The 16,421-nt window shown below is 47.6% G+C and overlaps 1 pseudogene; it reads left to right on the top strand.

Moving 5' to 3' along the window:
• The first annotated feature begins 1,152 nt into the window (after window positions 1–1,152).
• On the top strand, window positions 1,153–3,145 carry LOC124026227 (annotated as a pseudogene).
• The last annotated feature ends 13,276 nt before the right edge of the window (window positions 3,146–16,421 follow it).

Below are 16,421 nucleotides of genomic sequence, written 5' to 3'. Positions count from 1 at the left end.
TGAATGGCTCCTAGCTGAATGGCTCCTAGCTGAATGTCTCCGGTAGCTGAATGGCTAGCTGAATGGCTCCGGTAGCTGCTGAATGGCTCCTAGCTGAATGGCGGTAGCTAGCTGAATGGCTCCGGTAGCTAGCTGAATGGCTCCTAGCTGAATGGCTCCTAGCTGAATGGCTCCGGTAGCTAGCTGAATGGCTCCTGAATGGCTCCGGTAGCTAGCTGAATGGCTCCGGTAGCTAGCTGAATGGCTCCGGTAGCTAGCTGAATGGCTCCTAGCTGAATGGCTCCGGTAGCTAGCTGAATGGCTCCGGTAGCTAGCTTTTCGGCTGACGGCTGGATAAGATGCTTAGAAGGGTGGTCAGTCACGGTGTGTTTGTGAGCAGAGCTCCTGGGTTTGAGCCCCAGTATGAGCTGAAAATCAAAAGGAAGCAGTTTTGTCTGTAATCTGCATTTGCAAAAGTATACATGAGAATATAGTCTAGACCATCATCACGAGGATGAATGAAAATGAGTTAGAAATGTGTGTTTGTTTTTATTTTTATTTCACCTTTATTTAACCAGGTAGGCCAGTTGAGAACAAGTTCTCATTTGCAACTGCAACCTGGCCAAGATAAAGCAAAGCAGTTCGCACATACAACAACACAGAGTTACACATGCAATAAACAAAACATACAGTCAATAATACAGTAGAACAAAAGAAAGTGAAAAGTTTATATACAGCGTGTGCAAATGAGGTAAGATAAGGGAGTTAAGGCAATAAATAGGCCATGGTGACGGTGTAATTACAATATAGAAATTAAACATTGGAAAGGTAGATGTGCAGAAGATGAATGTGCAAGTAGAGATACTGGGGTGCAAAGGAGCAAGATGAATAAATAAATAACAGTTTATTATTTAACAGGAGAGGTCGAACCAAAATGTGCTGTTAAAATGAGATATATTTAAAATAAAAGCAATGCAATAGAGAAACCCTGCCATGCATCTCTAACCTCCAGGGTGAGGTTACTCTTGGCGGGTCTCCAGTTGTGAATGGGATGCGGAAGCCCCGCCTATTTCGGGATATGACGCGAACCAATGAAAAGCCCAGTGCGTCATGGAAGAACGTCATATCGTCATCAGACGCCGTAGGGTTGGAATGCCTCTGTGTGAGATCCAGAACAACTCACCAAACATTTTTTTTTTTTACAATTGGGATATGTGACGGATATGTTTCTTTAAAATGTATAACAATAATTTCCCGACGCTTCAAGAGACTGAGTTGTCTTTCCTTGGACTAGGGAGAGTGAAGAGAGAGAGTGTTGTGAATGCTGCTAAGTCGAATTGCTTTCAACTTATTTATTGAATTGCAGAATAGCAGGCTTGGCACATTATGTTATATCGTTCGTTTGGACCATGGAGCAGTTCAACACGGACCGTTATAATGTGAGTCCTGAATCTCTGGATGTTTGGGCAAGCTAGTCAAGTTGGCTACATTCTTGTCGCCCTGTGTAGCTGGCCAGAACATTGTGATTGTGTGCTGCTGGAGCGTTTAGGCTACAAAGCAAGAAAGTGTCTGCTTCTTTTGTCATACAGGCAGATGAAACACTGAAGATGAACCCGCTAATAGCATAAAGAAATGTAAGGTCCGGGTGCATCTTCAATCCCCAACTTACCAGGAAGGTAGTCTACTCTTTAAGTGCTGGAAGATAGCCACTGTTCACCATAACTATTGACAAGGGGAGAAGTAAATGATCATTATACATCGCCCACATGCGCTGGATCAATCGTCGGCTTGGGGAAAGGAATCAGAAGGTGGTGGACGTGTTGAGCGCAAAACCCTTCCTGGCTGGAGGAAGATGGCGCAGCCGTTCAATTGGAAGTAGTGGCGAGAGGAGTGAAACTTCATCGGGGCTCGTTGGATTTACTAGACATCTCGACCCTGATCGAAGGACACATGCAGGCCAAAAAACGGTACTTAATTCTGTCCTCCGCCGGTGCGTGTCTCATTCTGTTGTTGTACTGTGGAGGGATGCAAACCCCGCTATCCAGAAGCAACAACCGGCGTGATGACCGCAGCATCGATGGACACCACGGGAGTCCCCAGTGGCACCACTTCTCTGGGTCCCTGCAGCCGTTCAGCCCTGGGACCAAATGGAGACCGAGGAGTACAATGTTCACATATCGCCACGACAGAAGAGGGATGTCATTTCGGGAGTTTATAACGGGAAACGTTGCCGGATGGACTTCTGCTTTGATTTTTCCTTGTGCAAAACCAACGGATTTAAAGTTTACGTTTACCCGCAACAGAAAGGAGAGAAGATGTCCGAGAGTTATCAGAATATTTTATCTTCCATTGAAGCTTCCAGGTTCTATACGTCTGACCCGGGACAGGCTTGTCTGTTTGTCCTGAGTTTGGACACTCTAGACAGGGACATTCTGTCTCCGCAGTATGTTCACAACCTCAGAACTAAAGTCCAGAACTTGCATCTGTGGAATAACGGAAAGAATCACCTCATCTTCAACCTCTATTCGGGAACTTGGCCCGACTACACGGAAGATCTGGGCTTCGACTTTGGACAGGCCATGCTAGCCAAGGCAAGCATAGGCACAGAGAACTTCAGACCCAATTTCGATGTCTCCATCCCTCTTTTTGGGAAAGACCACCCCAGCGCCGGAGGGGAGAGGGGCTATTTAAAATACAACTCTATCCCACCGTACAGGAAATACATGCTTGTGTTCAAAGGGAAACGATACCTCACTGGAATCGGATCAGACACGAGGAATGCATTATATCACGTCCATAACTCTGAGGACGTGGTGCTGCTCACCACATGTAAACACGGGAGAGACTGGCAGAAGCACAAGGATGCCCGCTGTGACCTCGACAACGCCGAATATGACCAGTAAGTACATGACCATTGTCATGGTCCTGTATAGAGAGAGGTCTGTTGTCGTTTTTAGATTTTTTCAGTTACTTGTGAGGGTGGCAGTGTGACATCACTCACCAGCCTTGATGTGTGGCTGGCTTGGGACACATCAATGGATCAGTGTTGTCTGAGGTTGTTCGGACCCAAGGGAATTCATTAACTCAGTCGATATATTGAAACAAACCTCATTAATAGAATGGAATAACAGTGGTACTGCCCAGTGTGTTTATAACAGTGGTACTGCCCAGTGTGTTTATAACAGTGGTACTGCCCAGTGTGTTTATAACAGTGGTACTGCCCAGTGTGTTTATAACAGTGGTACAGTGGTACTGCCCAGTGTGTTTATAACAGTGGTACTGCCCAGTGTGTTTATAACAGTGGTACTGCCAGTGGTACAGTGTGTTTATAACAGTGGTACTGCCCAGTGTGTTTATAACAGTGGTACTGCCCAGTGTGTTTATAACAGTGGTACTGCCCAGTGTGTTTATAACAGTGGTACTGCCCAGTGTGTTTATAACAGTGGTACTGCCCAGTGTGTTTATAACAGTGGTACTTCCCAGTGTGTTTATAACAGTGGTACTGCCCAGTGTGTTTATAACAGTGGTACTCCCAGTGTGTTTATAACAGTGGTACTGCCCAGTGTGTTTATAACAGTGGTACTGCCCAGTGTGTTTATAACAGTGGTACTGCCCAGTGTGTTTATAACAGTGGTACTGCCCAGTGTGTTTTAACAGTGGTACTGCCCAGTGTGTTTATAACAGTGGTATTGCCCAGTGTGTTTATAACAGTGGTACTGCCCAGTGTGTTTATAACAGTGGTACTGCCCAGTGTGTTTATAGCAGTGGTACTGCCCAGTGTGTTTATAACAGTGGTACTGCCCAGTGTGTTTATAACAGTGTGTTTATAACAGTGGTACTGCCCAGCGTGTTTATAACAGTGGTACTGCCCAGCGTGTTTATAACAGTGGTACTGCCCAGCGTGTTTATAACAGTGGTACTGCCCAGCGTGTTTATAACAGTGGTACTGCCCAGCGTGTTTATAACAGTGGTACTGCCCAGCGTGTTTATAACAGTGGTACCAGCGTGTTTATAACAGTGGTACTGCCCAGCGTGTTTATAACAGTGGTACTGCCCAGCGTGTTTATAACAGTGGTACTGCCCAGCGTGTTTATAACAGTGGTACTGCCCAGCGTGTTTATAACAGTGTGTGTTTATAACAGTGGTACTGCCCAGTGTGTTTATAACAGTGGTACTGCCCAGCGTGTTTATAACAGTGGTACTGCCCAGCGTGTTTATAACAGTGGTACTGCCCAGTGTGTTTATAACAGTGGTACTGCCCAGTGTGTTTATAACAGTGGTACTGCCCAGTGTGTTTATAACAGTGGTACTGCCCAGTGTGTTTATAACAGTGGTACTGCCCAGTGTGTTTATAACAGTGGTACTGCCCAGTGTGTTTATAGCAGTGGTACTGCCCAGTGTGTTTATAGCAGTGGTACTGCCCAGTGTGTTTATAGCAGTGGTACTGCCCAGTGTGTTTATAACAGTGGTACTGCCCAGTGTGTTTATAGCAGTGGTACTGCCCAGGTCCCTGGCATTAAAACCGTCTGAATAAACTGACCCGGTCTCTGTTTAGTCAGTGGGCTCCCTGTCCTCCAGACCCTGCAGTACTGTTGTTACTCTGACTGTGGCTCAGCTGGCACACGTTCATCAGGGCACAACGTTTTGAAACCTCTCCACTTTAAAACAAAACAAGCTCTTCTCATTGGACAATGTCCTCTTAGTCCCCCCGGCCTGTTTTGAGTCTTGTTTTCATTGCGTTTTTATTGCCTAATGAACACAACCCTGCCCTGTGTGTTGGACTGTGGCTCATTGATGGGTTAGTGGGGTAGTCTGGGTACATTGCCCCGGTGACAGCAGGGAAAGCCTACCTCCCACTGTTGACTCAGTCACTTCCCAGCAGCAGGACCCCACTCTGTAGCTTGCATCCCAATTTGGCTCCTATTCCTAGTTAGTGCACTAGTTTTGACCAGGGCTGATAGGTCTCTGGCCAAAAGTAGTGCACTATTTGGGATGCAGACAATGGCCCCTGGAATGTGTCCTGTTTAAACTTCCTGACTGTGGTGGCCTGTTTGTGGATGGTGCAGGGTGGCTTAATGGCCCCTGGAATGTGTCCTGTTTAGGGTACGGGCCTTCCTCAGTAACTAGGGCCGGCCTGCTGTAACTAGGGCCGGGCCTGTTTACTTTCATCAGTAACTAGGGCCGGGCCTGTTTCACTTTCATCAGTAACTAGGGCCGTGCCTAGGGCGTTTACTTTCATCAGTAACTAGGGCCGGGCCTGTTTTCTTTCATCAGTAACTAGGGCCGGGCCTGTTTACTTTCATCAGTAACTAGGGCCGGGCCTGTTTTCTTTCATCAGTAACTAGGGCCGGGCCTGTTTTCTTTCATCAGTAACTAGGGCCGGGCCTGTTTACTTTCATCAGTAACTAGGGCCGGGCCTGTTTTCTTTCATCAGTAACTAGGGCCGGGCCTGTTTTCTTTCATCAGTAACTAGGGCCGGGCCTGTTTACTTTCATCAGTAACTAGGGGCCGGGCCTGTTTACTTTCATCAGTAACTAGGGCCGGGCCTGTTTTCTTTCATCAGGGGCCGGGCCTGTTTTCTTTCATCAGTAACTAGGGGCCGGGCCTGTTTACCATCAGTAACTAGGGCCGGGCCTGTTTACCATTTTCTTTCATCAGTAACTAGGGCCGGGCCTGTTTACTTTCATCAGTAACTAGGGCCGGGCCTGTTTACTTTCATCAGTAACTAGGGCCGGGCCTGTTTTCTTTCATCAGTAACTAGGGCCGGGCCTGTTTTCTTTCATCAGTAACTAGGGCCGGGCCTGTTTTCTTTCATCAGTAACTAGGGGCCGGGCCTGTTTTCTTCATCAGTAACTAGGGCCGGGCCTGTTTTCTTTCATCAGTAACTAGGGGCCAGGCCTGTTTACTTTCATCAGTAACTAGGGGTAACTAGGGCCGTTTTCTTTCATCAGTAACTAGGGCTGTTTTCTTTCAGTCTTCAGTAACTAGGGCATCAGTAACTAGGGGCCGGGCCTGTTTACTTTCATCAGTAACTAGGGCCCTGTTTTCTTTCATCAGCCTGTTTTCTTTCATCAGTAACTAGGGGCCGGGCCTGTTTACTTTCATCAGTAACTAGGGGCCGGGCCTGTTTTCCATCAGTAACTAGGGGCCGGGCCTGTTTTCTTTCATCAGTAACTAGGGGCCGGGCCCTGTTTTCTTTCATCAGTAACTAGGGCCGGGCCTGTTTACTTTCATCAGTAACTAGGGGCCGGGCCTGTTTACTTTCATCAGGGCCTGTTTTCTTTCATCAGTAACTAGGGCCGGGCCTGTTTACTTTCATCAGGGCCTGTTTTCTTTCATCAGTAACTAGGGCCTGTTTTCTTTCATCAGCCTAGGGTATGGGCCTGTTTTCTTTCATCAGTAACTAGGGCCGGGCCTGTTTTCTTTCATCAGTAACTAGGTCCGGGCCTGTTTACTTTCATCAGTAACTAGTGCCGGGCCTGTTTTCTTTCATCAGTAACTAAGGTACGGGCCTGTTTTCTTTCATCAGTAACTAGGGGCCGGACCTGTTGTCTTTCATCAGTAACTAGGGGCCGGACCTGTTGTCTTTCATCAGTAACTAGGGCCAGGCCTGTTGTCTTTCATCAGTAACTAGGGCCAGGCCTGTTGTCTTTCATCAGTAACTAGGGTTTCCTACGGGCCTGTTTCCTTTCATCAGTAACTAGGGCCGGGCCTGTTTCCTTTCATCAGTAACTAGGGCCGGGCCTGTTTTCTTTCATCAGTAACTAGGGCCGGGCCTGTTTTCTTTCATCAGTAACTAGGGGCCAGACCTGTTTACTTTCATCAGTAACTCAGGGCCTGTATCAGTAACTAGGCTGTTTACTTTCATCAGTAACTAGGGGCTGGGCCTGTTTACTTTCATCAGTAACTAGGGCCGGGCCAGGCCTGTTTTCTTTCATCATTAACTAGGGTACAGGCCTGTTTTCTTTCATCAGTAACTAGGGGCCAGGCCTGTTTTCTTTCATCAGTAACTAGGGTACGGGCCTGTTTTCTTTCATCAGTAACTAGGGCCGGGCCGGGCCTCTTTTCTTTCATCAGTAACTAGGGCCGGGCCTGTTGTCTTTCATCAGTAACTCGGGGCCTGGCTTGGGGAACCCAAACATTTCTTAAGCTGAGACATTTCCGGTCCCGTCATGTCGGACTAAGATCATAACGTGGTGTCAGAGGTCCTTCAACCTCGTCAAATATAAAACACCACAGATTTTTTATTTCACACCAACTAATAATGTTCCTGGAGTTTTGTCAGAGTTTTTAGAGTGACAACGTAACCAACTGCTCTCATGTCTCTTCGTTGAGCAGAGCCGTTGCTATGGATACTCAGAGCGCCATGAGCAGAGTGCATGCAGAGCGAGCGGCGCAGGGAGCGAGTCACAGACTGACAGAAGCAGCTCATGGATTTACACACGGAAGGAACTTATTTCGGACAGGGCCGGGGGTTTAAATTTGGCAGAAGCAATCGAGCCTGGATAGTGTAGGGCTTGGGTAGGATTCAGGCTTAAAATACATGCAGGGCGCTAGTGTGGGGCTGTTACTGTGTGGTGTGGGGCTGTTTCTGTGTGGGGCTGTTACTGTGTGGGGCTGTTACTGTGTGGTGTGGGGCTGTTTCTGTGTGGGGCTGTTACTGTGTGGGGCTGTTACTGTGTGGGGCTGTTACTGTGTGGGGCTGTTACTGTGTGTTACTGGGCTGTTACTGTGTGGGGCTGTTACTGTGTGGGGCTGTTACTGTGGGGCTGTTACTGTGTGGGGCTGTTACTGTGTGGGGCTGTTACTGTGGGGCTGTTACTGTGTGGGGCTGTTACTGTGTGGGGGGGCTGTTTCTGTGTGGGGCTGTTACTGTGTGGGGCTGTTACTGTGTGGTGTGGGGCTGTTTCTGTGTGGGGCTGTTACTGTGTGGGGCTGTGGGGCTGTTACTGTGTTACTGTGTGGGGCTGTTACTGTGTGGGGCTGTTACTGTGTGGGGCTGTTACTGTGTGGGGCTGTTACTGTGTGGGGCTGTTACTGTGGGGCTGTTACTGTGGGCTGTTACTGTGTGGGGCTGTTACTGTGGGCTGTTACTGTGTGGGGCTGTTTCTGTGTGGTGTGGGGCTGTTACTGTGTGGGGCTGTTACTGTGTGGGCTGTTACTGTGTGGGGCTGTTTCTGTGTGGGGCTGTTACTGTGTGGGGCTGTTACTGTGTGGGCTGTTACTGTGGGGGCTGTTTCTGTGTGGTGTGGGCTGTTACTGTGTGGGGCTGTTACTGTGTGGGGCTGTTTCTGTGTGGGGCTGTTACTGTGTGGGGCTGTTACTGTGTGGGGCTGTTACTGTGGGGGGCTGTTTCTGTGTGGTGTGGGGCTGTTACTGTGTGGGGTGTTTCTGGGGCTGTTTCTGTGTGGTGTGGGGCTGTGTGTGTGTGGTGTGGGGCTGTTTCTGTGTGGTGTGGGGCTGTTTGTGTGGTGTTTCTGGGGCTGTTTCTGTGTGGTGTGGGGCTGTTTCTGTGTGGTGTGGGGCTGTTTCTGTGTGGTGTGGGGCTGTTTCTGTGTGGTGTGGGGCTGTTTCTGTGTGGTGTGGGGCTGTGTGTGTGTGGTGTGGGGCTGTGTGTGTGTGGTGTGGGGCTGTTTCTGTGTGCCGTGGGGCTGTGTGACCCCCCACTATCAAAGGAACGTTGTCTGCCCTTTATGGATCAGCTGAGGACCTACTATGGCTTCTGTCCACACAGATGAGCCGCCAACAGGAACATCTACCCTGTAGACACTGGCCCACGTACACGACCAGTCATAAGTTTGGACACACCCAATCATTCAAGGGGTTTTCTACATTGTTTAATAATAGTGAAGACATCAAAACTATGAAATAACACATATGGAATCATGTAGTAACCAAAGAAGTTTTGAGATTCTTTGAAGTAGCCACCCTTTTGGCCTTGACAGCTTTGCACACTCTTGGCATTCTCTCAACCAGCTTCAAGAGGTCGTCACCTGGAATGTATCTCAATTAACAGGTGTGCCTTGTTAAAAGTTAATTTGTGTAATTTCTTTCGGTCTTAATGAGATAGAGAGAGAGAGAGAGGACAGTCTGGTTTACTAGCTAGAGACTGGGTCAGATGGAGAGAGAGAGAGGACAGTCTGGTTTACTAGCTAGAGACTGGGTCAGATGGAGAGAGAGAGAGGGCAGTCTGGTTTACTAGCTAGAGACTGGGTCAGATGAAGAGAGAGGACAGTCTGGTTTACTAGCTAGAGACAGATGGAGAGAGAGAGGACTCTGGTTTACTAGCTAGAGACTGGGTCAGATGGAGAGAGAGGGCAGTCTGGTTTACTAGCTCTGGGTCAGATGGAGAGAGAGAGGACAGTCTGGTTTACTAGCTAGAGACTGGGTCAGATGGAGAGAGAGGACAGTCTGGTTTACTAGCTAGAGACTGGGTCAGATGGAGAGAGAGGGCAGTCTGGTTTACTAGCTAGAGACTGGGTCAGATGGAGAGAGAGAGGGCAGTCTGGTTTACTAGCTAGAGACTGGGTCAGATGGAGAGAGAGAGGGCAGTCTGGTTTACTAGCTAGAGACTGGGTCAGATGGAGAGAGAGAGAGGGCAGTCTGGTTTACTAGCTAGAGACTGGGTCAGATGGAGAGAGAGAGGACAGTCTGGTTTACTAGCTAGAGACTGGGTCAGATGGAGAGAGAGGACAGTCTGGTTTACTAGCTAGAGACTGGGTCAGATGGAGAGAGAGGACAGTCTGGTTTACTAGGAGACTGGGTCAGATCTCTGGTTTACTAGCTAGAGACTGGGTCAGATGGAGAGAGAGGGCAGTCTGGTTTACTAGCTAGAGACTGGGTCAGATGGAGAGAGAGAGTCAGATGGACAGTCTGGTTTACTAGCTAGAGGGTCAGACTGGGTCAGATGAAGAGAGAGAGAGGACAGTCTGGTTTACTAGCTAGAGACTGGGTCAGATGGAGAGAGAGAGAGGGCAGTCTGGTTTAACCAGGCGGAAGCCATGTTGTTTCTCCCTCACAGTAGCCCATTGTGGGACAAATCCTGCCTTCCTCTCTCTCTGTCTATAAGGAAGTTATTGCCATCCTGCAGGGGATCATCCTCTGATATTAATACCATATTAGAACTTAGTAATAACCATTAAATAAGTTATTGTAATTGGTATTTATTATTATTTATGGTTATTATTGTACTTGTTATTTAATATTATTTATAATTATGATTATGGTTATTATTATTGTTATTATGGTTATAATTATTATGGTTATTATTATGGTTATTATTATTATTATGGTTATTATTATTATTGTTATTATTATTGTTATTATTATGGTTATTATTATTATTATTATTATGGTTATTATTATTATTATTGTGGTTATTATTGTTATTATTATTATTATTATTATTGTTGTTGTTATTATTATTGTGGTTAGTATTATTATTAGTATTATTGTTATTATTATTGTTGTTATTATTATTATTGTTACTATTATTATTAGTATTATTATTATTATGGTTATTATTGTAATTGTTATTATTTATAATTATTATTATTATGCTTATTATTATAGTTTTTACTACTATTATTATTTGTTATTGTTAGGCCTACACATCTCCTTTAATTTCCTCAGATTGACGGAGCCTTTTGAGAAATACTGAGAGGGATTCAGAAATGACTGTCTGCTTTAATAACAAAAACAACATCCTGAAGTAGAGAGACTTCATTCCCAGGAGGCTGTATGTGGTAATGAGAACCGTGGACTGACAGACTAGTGTAGCTGTCTAGAGGGCTATAGAGACACACACAACATTCCTCTGGGAGCATTGTATACACTATGCAGGGGATTGGTGGCTTTTGGGGTTCAAAAGTGCCCAGGATAAAAAGCATCTCATAGAGAGGACAGGACTGTAGAGACTGTTCCTGGAACAGAACAGAACACCTGTATCAAGCCTACAATAGAGGAGACAGGACTGTAGAGACTGTTCCTGGAACAAAACACCGGTATCAATCCTACAATAGAGGAGACTGGACTGTAGAGACTGTTCCTGGAACAGAACAGAACACCGGTATCAACCCTACAATAGAGGAGACAGGACTGTAGAGACTGTTCCTGGAACAGAACACTGGTATCAATCCTACAATAGAGGAGACAGGACTGTAGAGACTGTTCCTGGAACAGAACACCTGAGTCAATCCTACAATAGAGGAGACAGGACTGTAGAGACTGTTCCTGGAACAGAACAGAACACCTGAGTCAATCCTACAATAGAGGAGACAGGACTGTAGAGACTGTTCCTGGAACAGAACAGAACACCTGAGTCAATCCTACAATAGAGGAGACAGGACTGTAGAGACTGTTCCTGGAACAGAACAGAACACCGGTATCAATCCTACAATAGAGGGGACAGGACTGTAGAGACTGTTCCTGGAACAGAACACCGGTATCAATCCTACAATAGAGGAGACAGGACTGTAGAGACTGTTCCTGGAACAGAACAGAACACCTGTATCAATCCTACAATAGAGGAGACAGGACTGTAGAGACTGTTCCTGGAACAGAACACCGGTATCAATCCTACAATAGAGGAGACAGGACTGTAGAGACTGTTCCTGGAACAGAACAGAACACCGGTATCAATCCTACAATAGAGGGGACAGGACTGTAGAGACTGTTCCTGGAACAGAACACCGGTATCAATCCTACAATAGAGGAGACAGGACTGTAGAGACTGTTCCTGGAACAGAACACCGGTATCAATCCTACAATAGAGAGGACAGGACTGTTCCTGGAACATAACAGAACACCGGTATCAATCCTACAATAGAGGAGACAGGACTGTAGAGACTGTTCCTGGAACAGAACAGAACACCTGAGTCAATCCTACAATAGAGGAGACAGGACTGTAGAGACTGTTCCTGGAACAGAACAGAACACCTGAGTCAATCCTACAATAGAGAGGACAGGACTGTAGAGACTGTTCCTAGAACAGAACACCTGAGTCAATCCTACAATAGAGGGGACAGGACTGTAGAGACTGTTCCTGGAACAGAACAGAACACCTGAGTCAATCCTACAATAGAGAGGACAGGACTGTAGAGACTGTTCCTGGAACAGAACAGAACACCGGTATCAATCCTACAATAGAGGAGACAGGACTGTAGAGACTGTTCCTAGAACAGAACACCTGAGTCAATCCTACAATAGAGGAGACAGGACTGTAGAGACTGTTCCTGGAACAGAACACCGGTATCAATCCTACAATAGAGGAGACAGGACTGTAGAGACTGTTCCTGGAACAGAACAGAACACCGGTATCAATCCTACAATAGAGGGGACAGGACTGTAGAGACTGTTCCTGGAACAGAACACCGGTATCAATCCTACAATAGAGGAGACAGGACTGTAGAGACTGTTCCTGGAACAGAACACCGGTATCAATCCTACAATAGAGGGACAGGACTGTTCCTGTTCCTGAACAGAACACCGGTATCAATCCTACAATAGAGGAGACAGGACTGTAGAGACTGTTCCTGGAACAGAACAGAACACCTGAGTCAATCCTACAATAGAGGAGACAGGACTGTAGAGACTGTTCCTGGAACAGAACAGAACACCTGAGTCAATCCTACAATAGAGGAGGACAGGACTGTAGAGACTGTTCCTGGAACAGAACAGAACACCTGAGTCAATCCTACAATAGAGGGACAGGACTGTAGAGACTGTTCCTGGAACAGAACAGAACACCTGAGTCAATCCTACAATAGAGGAGACAGGACTGTAGAGACTGTTCCTGGAACAGAACAGAACACCGGTATCAATCCTACAATAGAGAGGACAGGACTGTAGAGACTGTTCCTGGAACAGAACACCGGTATCAATCCTACAATAGAGGAGACAGGACTGTAGAGACTGTTCCTGGAACAGAACACCGGTATCAATCCTACAATAGAGGAGACAGGACTGTAGAGACTGTTCCTGGAACAGAACACCGGTATCAATCCTACAATAGAGGAGACAGGACTGTAGAGACTGTTCCTGGAACAGAACACCGGTATCAATCCTACAATAGAGGAGACAGGGCTGTAGAGACTGTTCCTGGAACAGAACACCGGTATCAATCCTACAATAGAGGAGACAGGACTGTAGAGACTGTTCCTGGAACAGAACACCGGTATCAATCCTACAATAGAGGAGACAGGACTGTAGAGACTGTTCCTGGAACAGAACAGAACATCTGAGTCAATCCTACAATAGAGGAGACAGGGCTGTAGATACTGTTCCTGGAACAGAACACCTGTATCAATCCTACAATAGAGGAGACAGGACTGTAGAGACTGTTCCTGGAACAGAACAGAACACCGGTATCAATCCTACAATAGAGAGGACAGGACTGTAGAGACTGTTCCTGGAACAGAACACCGGTATCAATCCTACAATAGAGGAGACGGGACTGTAGAGACTGTTCCTGGAACAGAACACCGGTATCAATCCTACAATAGAGGGGACAGGACTGTAGAGACTGTTCCTGGAACAGAACACCGGTATCAATCCTACAATAGAGGAGACAGGACTGTAGAGACTGTTCCTGGAACAGAACAGAACACCTGAGTCAATCCTACAATAGAGGAGACAGGACTGTAGAGACTGTTCCTGGAACAGAACACCGGTATCAATCACATTAGGATGGACATGAGCAGAAAATGAGTTCTCTGGGGACGTTTGTTGTCTACAATGAGAAAAGTGTGTTTGATCTGAGCGCTCTCCTTTCATCCCTCTTGAACACAGTATCTCTCCTCATACAGAGACTGATGTTAGGAGACAGACAGACAGACAGACAGACAGACAGACAGACAGACAGACAGACAGACAGACAGACAGACAGACAGACAGACAGACAGACAGACAGACAGACAGACAGACAGACAGACAGACAGACAGACAGACAGACAGGCAGACAGACAGACAGACAGACAGACAGACAGACAGACAGACAGACAGACAGACAGACAGACAGACAGACAGACAGACAGACAGACAGACAGACAGAACGAGCCCTGACATTTCTCTGGTGAAGTGATGAGCATTGCATATATCCACCACATTTAGAGTTTCACGTCTACACTTCAAACAGCCTGCTGGTGGGCTGACTGAGGCTGGGGGGGGTAAGCTAGGAAATGGTGGAAAATGTAGGTCAGATAAATGATCCTCTTTCTGACATTTATCTGATGCAGAAGATCCCAAAGAAGCGCTCTCATTTGAGTGAGAGGTGAGAGAGGATGATGAATAGGTTTGTGACATATTCTATGTTATTACTTAGCCTATCTACGTTATTACTTAGCCTATCTATGTTATTACTTAGCCTATCTATGTTATTACTTAGCCTATATGTCTATTTGAATTTCAGTGGGTGAGTTTTAAGATCTATGTTATTACGCCAGCCCTAGTTCAGTTTAAAGCCGCCAGCCAGTTCAGTTTGTGGCAGCAGTCTGCCCCTCTTCCCATCTCCTCTGACGATGGGTCCTAAACCTACTCCTAGCTAGCTGTTCATCCCTGTGTTTAGTTAGGTATTGTGGCAGCAGTCTGCCCCTCTTCCCATCTCCTCTGACGATGGGTCCTAAACCCTACTAGCTCCTGTTGTCCTAGCTAGCTGAGTACTGGAGTCCTAGCTAGCTGAGTACTGGAGTCCTAGCTAGCTGAGCTGAGTCCTACTGGAGTCCTAGCTAGCTGAGTACTGGAGTCCTAGCTAGCTGAGTACTGGAGTCCTAGCTAGCTGAGTACTGGAGTCCTGGCTGAAAAATGGACCTATAGAAGTATAAAGAGACGTTCCTGCCGAATTGTGGGCCGCAAAACACAACCTTTTCCCTAGGGCAGGGAGGATTTCTACCCGTCTGCCTGTCTACCCGTCTGCCTGTCTACCCGTCTACCCGTCTGCCTGTCTACCCGTCTGCCTGTCTACCCGTCTACCCGTCTGCCTGTCTGCCTGTCTACCCGTCTGCCTGTCTACCCGTCTGCCTGTCTACCCGTCTGCCTGTCTCCCTGTCTGCCTGCTCCATGTCTCTCTGTCTGCCTGCTCCATGTCTCCCTGTCTGCCTGCTCCATGTCTCCCCGTCTGCCTGCTCCATGTCTCCCCGTCTGCCTGCTCCATGTCTCCCTGTCTGCCTGCTCCATGTCTCCCTGTCTGCCTGCTCCATGTCTCCCTGTCTGCCTGCTCCATGTCTCCCTGTCTGCCTGCTCCATGTCTCCATGTCTGCCTGCTCCATGTCTCCCTGTCTGCCTGCTCCATGTCTCCCTGTCTGCCTGCTCCATGTCTGCCTGCTCCATGTCTCCCTGTCTCCATGTCTGCCTGTCTCCCTGTCTGCCTGCTCCATGTCTCCCTGTCTGCCTGCTCCATGTCTCCCTGTCTGCCTGCTCCATGTCTCCCTGTCTGCCTGCTCCATGTCTGCCTGCTCCATGTCTGCCTGTCTCCCTGTCTGCCTGCTCCATGTCTGCCTGTCTCCATGTCTGCCTGTCTGCCTGCTCCATGTCTGCCTGCTCCATGTCTCCCTGTCTCCATGTCTGCCAGTCTCCCTGTCTGCCTGCTCCATGTCTCCCTGTCTGCCTGCTCCATGTCTCCCTGTCTGCCTGCTCCATGTCTGCCTGCTCCATGTCTCCCTGTCTGCCTGCTCCATGTCTGCCTGTCTCCCTGTCTGCCTGCTCCATGTCTGCCTGCTCCATGTCTGCCCGTCTCCCCATCTCCCCGTCTCCCTGTCTGCCTGCTCCATTGCCCAGCTTTGTCCTGAGGGGGTTGGTTGGAGAGATCACGTTGGCCTGCAGCAGCACATCATCAGGGCTTAGTTTAGCCAATACCCAGGATTAAAACTTCTCTATAAATACTTCTATCAGACTTAACGTCATTCAGTGGCATGTCTCTCTCTCTCAGTCTCTTCCTCTCTCTTCAGTCTCTTCCTCTCTCTTCCTCTCAGTCTCTCTCTCTCTCTTCTCTCTTCTCTCTTCAGTCTCTTCTCTCTCTCTTCTCTCTCTCTCTCTCTCTCTCTCTCTCTCTCTCTCTCTCTCTCTCTCTCTCTCTCTTCCTCTCTCTCTCTCTCTCTCTCTCTTCCTCTCTCTCTCTCTCTCTCAGTCTCTCTCTCTCTCTCTCAGTCTCTCTCTCTCTCTTCAGTCTCTCTCTCTCTCTCTCTCTCTCTCTCTCTCTTCAGTCTCTCTCTCTCTCTCTTCAGTCTCTCTCTCTCTTCAGTCTCTCTCTCTCTCTCTTCAGTCTCCCTCTCTCTCGTTCGCGCTTGGCACTGCCTCTTAATTGGATCCATGCTGGCAGCTTTCAGTTTCAGGTTAAACATTTGATATCCTCAGCCTCCTGGCGTGACTTTCCCTCTACAGTGTCCTACGCGGCACTGACTCGTGTCCTACGCGGCACTGACTCGTGTCCTACGCGGCACTGACTCGTG

This window comes from Oncorhynchus gorbuscha, unplaced genomic scaffold (assembly GCF_021184085.1).
Source record: "Oncorhynchus gorbuscha isolate QuinsamMale2020 ecotype Even-year unplaced genomic scaffold, OgorEven_v1.0 Un_scaffold_2656, whole genome shotgun sequence".
Classification (NCBI taxonomy): domain Eukaryota; kingdom Metazoa; phylum Chordata; class Actinopteri; order Salmoniformes; family Salmonidae; genus Oncorhynchus; species Oncorhynchus gorbuscha.
The sequence above is the reverse complement of the archived record's forward strand: the minus strand, read 5'-3'. Positions and strand labels throughout refer to the sequence as shown.